Raw genomic sequence first — 6,342 nt, forward strand, 5'->3', positions numbered from 1 at the left:
GGCAGAACTAATAAGAGAGTTAAGGACTAAGATTCCAAATTCATTTTTATAAATCTATCGTAAAACTTTGGATGCGATCCAACAACCTCACATTAAAATTTTAGAAGGCTTGACTTGAAGGACATGAGGAAATTTATTTTAATGTTCACAGCTCCAAGAAAACCTGGTCTACAGATCATCATTAATTAAGAGAAGACAAATGGGAAGACAAAAAGCATATGTGGACAGCCCTGGTTCTATTATTTTCAATGCAACCTCTGTAAAACATAACAAAAATTTTTTTAAAAGAGAAAGAAACATCTGATGCCAACATGTTGTATACCTACTTGTGTAGCTATGACTGCTATAGGCTTTTCAAGAGGACTGGGGCAGCCAGTTTGGATTCTGACAGCAATGCAGTAGAATTTAAGGTGTTATGATTCAAATATGTTCTAAGCAGGTTAATCTAGTTCCACAACATTTTAATAAATAAGTATCAAGATATAAAGTGTAAAGGTGCATCATTCTTATAAACACTGCAAGAGAAAAACAGGAGCTGGGGAGTCAAACTGCAGTGGACGCACATATGAATACAATATCTCCCTTCGTGTCTCTCTCAACCCAACCCCACATAAGCGGATCTTTATCACGCAGAGACAATTAAACAGCTATAGACCCTGGATGCAATTCCGTGTCCTGGCTCCCACTGGGTGACTTATTGCCAGCCTGACATTCTCCAAATTTTCTACTTGCAGGCTACACTGGCTAGGAAAGCAGACTCACTAACCTGGGACCCCATCACTATGAAGCTTGGGGGATTTTAGTTCCCCAATAATACATGGTACCACCTAGCCATTGTGAAAGCTGGAAGAGTGGATGCCACTAGCATTAGAAATAAACTATCCCTTTTCCTAAGGAAAACGCCCTGCTTGTGATGCTGACCAAGGGGTGGGCGGGGGACCAGTTTCTCAATGATTTTTTTTTTTCTGTTAAAATACTACCCCCTCATCTCTCATACACACCTTCAGAGTTCATTCTACAAGATCCAAGATAAAGACCATATTCTTCAACCATAAGATCTGCAGTGTTTAAATGTGGATCGAGAAGGTTTAGTTGACATTCAAAGTTGTGGGGACAGTGGCCATTAGACCCTTCTCCTTCAGGTCAGACAAGAGAAAAACAATAGAAATTGCAGAGTCAGGGCATCTAAGACCCTTACAGACTAGGAGCTGAGGAAAGAAGTGTCACAGGATGGAAGCTCCCTTCAAAACCTGACTGCCAGCAAGCCCAGGAAAGGTAACCATTATACTGTTTCCCTGCCATGTGCCCAAAGCCACATGCACACTTTCACATCCCCATCTCAAGCGACATGTGAAGGAAAAGGGGAAATGAGGGGAAACGAAGGGAAGTGAGAATCCCTACAGCCGGCCATCCCCAGGCGGGAGCAGAACAGAGACTGTGAACAGAGTTTCAGGGAAGAAATAACATTGTCCCACAGTCAGCGGGTGACAGCAAGTCAGGGCACCCACAGATCTCTGGGTTTGGAGAGCAGTTTGCAGTCATACGAGTACACACACACACATACACACATAGATTCACACACATGGGATTTTACAAATCCGCACCCACGCCTCTGCCTCCCTCCACACTCACACACCAAGTGCATCCTGCTCACTTCACCGTTGTCATCACCACACTCTTTCTCCCGGAGAGTCCGCCGAGAGCTGAGGGATCCTAGCGGGGATTCCTGAAAATGTCATCCCCCAACACCTTCGGTCCGCCACCCCCATCCCTTCGACTCTACCTTTTACACACACACACACACACACACACACACACACACACTCCTGCCATGACTGTCATCAGACTCACCGCTGCCCCGAAAGCACGGCATGTCAGCGCGCACAGGACACCAGGCGTCCGTATCCTCAACGCCCCCTTCCCCCGCCCCGTTAGCTCGATGGCTCTAGGCATTGCCTCCCTGGATGTCGCCGGCTGTCCCCTCTCATCCGCACTATTGTTCCCTGCAGGCGCCCGGGGGCGCCCTTCGGCGAGGACGGGGGCCCCGTCGGGGGCAGCATCAGCACCGGGACCCCCCATTCACCCAACCCTCCCTGGAGGTGGTACCTTGCCTGACAGCTGGGTCCGCGGGCCCGCAGGAGCAGGCGGCGCTAACGACAGCGTTGGTGCCAAGTCTGGGAATAAAGCTCCTCTCCAGCCGCTCCTACCTCCAGCGCCACCATCTTCTCCCGCCGCCGCCGCCGTAGCGACCGCAGCCGCCCTCGCCCAGCTCTGGCTGGGGCTTCGCAGCAGCCGCTCAGGCCCCTCCGGTCCTGCGGCCCCACCCCCTTCTCCCCACCCTCCCGCCCCTCGTGACGCGCGCCAGGGCCGAGCCGGCAGGCTGGCGAGGGAGGGCGCCGGGGCGGGGTGGGGGAAGCGCGCGCGCACGGCTCGAGCTAGGCGCGCCCTTGCCTCCCACGCCCACCCGCGCGCACGCGCGGCGCGCGCGCACGAAGCAGCCGGGCGGCGTCCTCCACGCGCAGCCTCTGAAGCGCCCCAGCCCAAGGGCTGGTGGGCGTGAGGGGCTCTACAGCCTGTCGCTGACTGTCGCGCCTCAGCTCTGGCAGGCGCGTTCTGGCGTGCGCGGGTTCCGTCGGAGCTCCCGGGACATCCCTCTGGCTTTCGCGTCGCCTCACGGAGTGGGCAATGCGGCTGCTTCCCCGAGGGGACTGACAGGGATCTCCACCCTCTTCGGTGGAAGCCCAGAGGGTCCCCGGTTTCCTCAGCAGCAGCTGCAGCCAATGTCTGCGCGCAGAAACAGGCCGCGCTGCCGGACCTCAAATCCCGGCCGCCGCGTTGGCTCCTGAGGGGTATTCCCTTAACTGAGTTACTGCCGAGCTTTCCCGCTCCTCCAGCCCCTAAAATGATGCCTGTACTGCACTGCCTGGCAGGCACACAAGGCCCCCTAAGAAAAGAGGGTTGCTGATATGTCTGGAGCCGGCTGCAGGCCTGCGATTTCGCCACTAGGGAGTGAGCCACTCGGGTTCGGACCGGAGCGGCGCTGACCGCGTGTGCAGCCCTTGAGGGGAACTGCCCAGTCCTGCGGGAAGAGAAGAAAGCCTCTGGATTATGATGCCGGGAGTGTAGTTGAGCCTGGCTTAGGGTATCAGCCCAGATATGCCTGGGAAGGAGGAAGGCGGGGACCTTGGCAGCAGGGACCAGGTGGCAGGTGCTGTGCGTTAATGAAAAGCAGTGGGATGGACAGGCCTCAGGAGACCTGGGTTCCAGTGCCGGCCTCACCTGTAATTGGCAGTGTAATATGAGTGAAATCATTTCCTTTTTCACCGAATACTCAGTAATAATAAGAAATGATATTTGCACAAAGCCATCTTCATACATATGTTCTTATCTGGTAAAATGAAGATAAGCTCTGGTTATCCAGATTTCTTGGGAAAGGGTTCTTTCATCACACTGTTTCCATATTAAGCCGAATGCCTCCAGAAAAGCATTATCAAAGTCTTGGTTTTAGCTTTAAAATTCACGTTTCCATTCTATTCCATAAATCTCTTTTTCGCTTTAATTAAAAAATAGCTTCTCCCCCGCCCCCCAAAAAAGATCTTTTAGTAAAATTGAAATATTATGTACTAGGAAGGGGGCTTCCCTGGTGGTGAAGTGGTAAAGAATCCGCCTGCAATGCAGGAGACCTGGGTTCGATCCCTGGGTTGGGAAGATCCCCGGAAGAACGACATGGCAACCCACTCCAGTATTCTTGCCTGGAGAATCCTATGGACAGAGGAACCAGGGAGGCTGCAGCGCATAAGGCCGCACAGAGTTGGATAAGACTGAAGCCCCTTGGCACCGCACAGCACATACTAGGAAGATATATCTATTCATCTTGTAATCTTACATATTCATTTTTTGCCCCAGCAACTATTGGATATTTATGCCAGACAAGGTCCTTGTTCTCCCAGAGCTCATAGAACAATGGAGGAAACAGATATTAAAACAATCAGATGAATAAGGGCAACTGTGATGTGTTCTCAAATGCAAAGGTGCTGAGGGTTTACAAGGAAACCTAATATGAACTACAAGATTGGGTAAGGCTCTACAGGGAAATGACTTTTCAGTTTGCCCAGGAGAGGCACTTCCAGGTAGACAGAAGGAAATGTGCAGAAGCCCACCCAGGTGCGCCTGAAGTGAGAAGGAATGAGAGATGGGCAGTTGCAGCCAGAACCTTGGGGGCCTTTTTTGAATAAGGATTTTATTCTGTGTGCCTTGGAAGTTCACTGCAAGACTGTAAGAGTTGGGAGTGAGTGATTATGATCACATTTTAGTTTCTTAAAAATGGGTGAGGGAACTATGTGAAGAAGTGTTTCATGGAGGGTTGCGACATCCATGCCTGTATATTCGGTAAATATTTAGGGTTTTCAGTTTTTACACGGACTGTTCTTCTGTTTGTTTTTAGTTACTGCCTCTGCTTCCATTCATACTAGTTTTGTGGTCTTTCTGTAGTAGTGCCTACTTTGTTACTTTTAATCTGCTGTGTTTTAGGGAAGAAATGAACTAATCTTGTGAGAATTTCAGGTTGAGTAAGAGGCTTTTTCTGTGCATACACTTGGTGTCATTTGGTTTGTTATGCTTATTTTCTACTTTTCTGTTGTGCTTACATTGAGGCAAAGTTCCTTGATTCATGAATAAGAGATACATTATTGCTTTAATAATGTAATATATTTCCCTCAATCTTGCATCACAGGATTTTTGTGCAGATTAAAGAAAGTGTGTGAAATGACTCTGCACAGTATTAAGTGCCATATAAAAGAAAGTAATCATTGTAATGGCAGCTTCAGTTCAGTTCACTTCAGTCGCTCAGTCGTGTCCGACTCTTTGCGACCCCATGAATCGCAGCACGCCAGGCCTCCCTGTCCATCACCAACTCCTGGAGTCTACTCAAACTCATGTCCATTGAATTGGTGATGCCATCCAGCCATCTCATCCTCTGTCATCCCCTTCTCCTCCTGCCCCCAATCCCTCCCAGCATCAGGGTCTTTTCCAGTGAGTCAACTCTTCGCATGAGGTGGCCAAAGTATTGGAGTTTCCACTTTCGCATTAGTCCTTCCAATGAACACCCAGGACTGATCTCCTTTAAGATGAACTGGTTGGACCTCCTTGCAGTCCAAGGGACTCTCAAGAGTCTTCTCCAACACCACAGTTCAAAAGGATCAATTCTTTGGTGGTCAGCTTTCTTCACAGTCCAGCTCTCACATCCATACATGACTACTGGAAAAACCATAGCCTTGACTAGATGGACCTTTGTTGGCAAAGTAATGTCTCTGCTTTTGAATATGCTATCTAGGTTGGTCATAACTTTCCTTCCAAGGGGTAAGCGTCTTTTAATTTCATGGCTGCAGTCACCATCTGCAGTGATTTGGGAGCCCCCAAAAATAAAGTCTGACACTGTTTCCACTGTTTCCCCATCTATTTGCCATGAAGTGATGGGACCGGGTGCCATGATCTTAGTTTTCTGAATGTTGAGCTTTAGGCCAACATTTTCACTCTCCTCTTTCCTTTCATCAAGAGACTTTTTAGTTCCTCTTCACTTTCTGCAGGAGACCCGGGTTCGATCCCTGGGTCGGGAAGATCCCCTGGAGAAGGAAATGGTAAACTACTCCAGTATTCTTGCCTGGAAAATCCCATGGACGGAGAAGCCTGGTAGGCTACAGTCCACAGGGTCGCAAAGAGTTGGACACGACTGAGCGACTCACTCTCTTTCACTTTCTAGAGACCTCTAAGCTAACCGCTTACCTAATAGTCACATCTTAGAAACTCCCTCCCTTCTCCTCCCCTGAACCTTCCACAAAAAACCAGAAATGCCTGTTTTCTTTTGGTGAGCACAAATGTTGTCCGAAGTGCTCAAGTTACTCTTTGTGCCTTGGCTGACAGGAAACTCAAGCCTAATTTGCAGGTCATTGTAGGAAAAGGGTAAATTCATATGGCATTCTTATCTATGTCATAGCTCTTCCTTTGGTCTTGTTTTTCTATTCTATCTATAGTTTTCCTGTGCCTGCTTTATTGGTATTTTCTATTTTATTATAGGTATTCTTATAAGCATTTCAAATATGTGTACCCACCTAATTTTAACAAGGGTCAGAACTGCACTTCAAGGTTTCAGAAGCCAGTATATAAAACACTGGCACCCTGCCAGCCGTTGTAGCAGGTACAATACTATAGAAACTGTGCCAAGTGACTTGGGTTTAAATTAGGCCTTGTCCAGGATTGCATGTGGATATGAAGTCTCTATGCATGCCAGTCTAGAGCCTCCTATATATAAGCAAGCCAAGTTTGTCTCCCAGTGGCTTATAGATA

At 48.8% G+C, this 6,342-nt stretch overlaps 1 protein-coding gene across 2 annotated transcripts in view; it reads right to left on the minus strand.

Annotated features, from left to right (window-relative positions):
- Positions 1–2,273, minus strand: part of APBA1 (amyloid beta precursor protein binding family A member 1) — a 237,106-nt gene extending 234,833 nt beyond the window's left edge. The window contains exon 1 of one of the 2 annotated variants that reach the window (XM_027549431.1): positions 2,107–2,273. The gene's annotated coding sequence lies outside the window, so the exon portion shown is untranslated. The remainder of the gene's footprint in view (positions 1–2,106) is intronic. The other variant, XM_027549432.1, reaches the window with a different exon arrangement.
- Positions 2,274–6,342: the final 4,069 nt, after the last annotated feature.

Source organism: Bos indicus x Bos taurus, chromosome 8, assembly GCF_003369695.1.
Source record: "Bos indicus x Bos taurus breed Angus x Brahman F1 hybrid chromosome 8, Bos_hybrid_MaternalHap_v2.0, whole genome shotgun sequence".
NCBI lineage: Eukaryota > Metazoa > Chordata > Mammalia > Artiodactyla > Bovidae > Bos > Bos indicus x Bos taurus.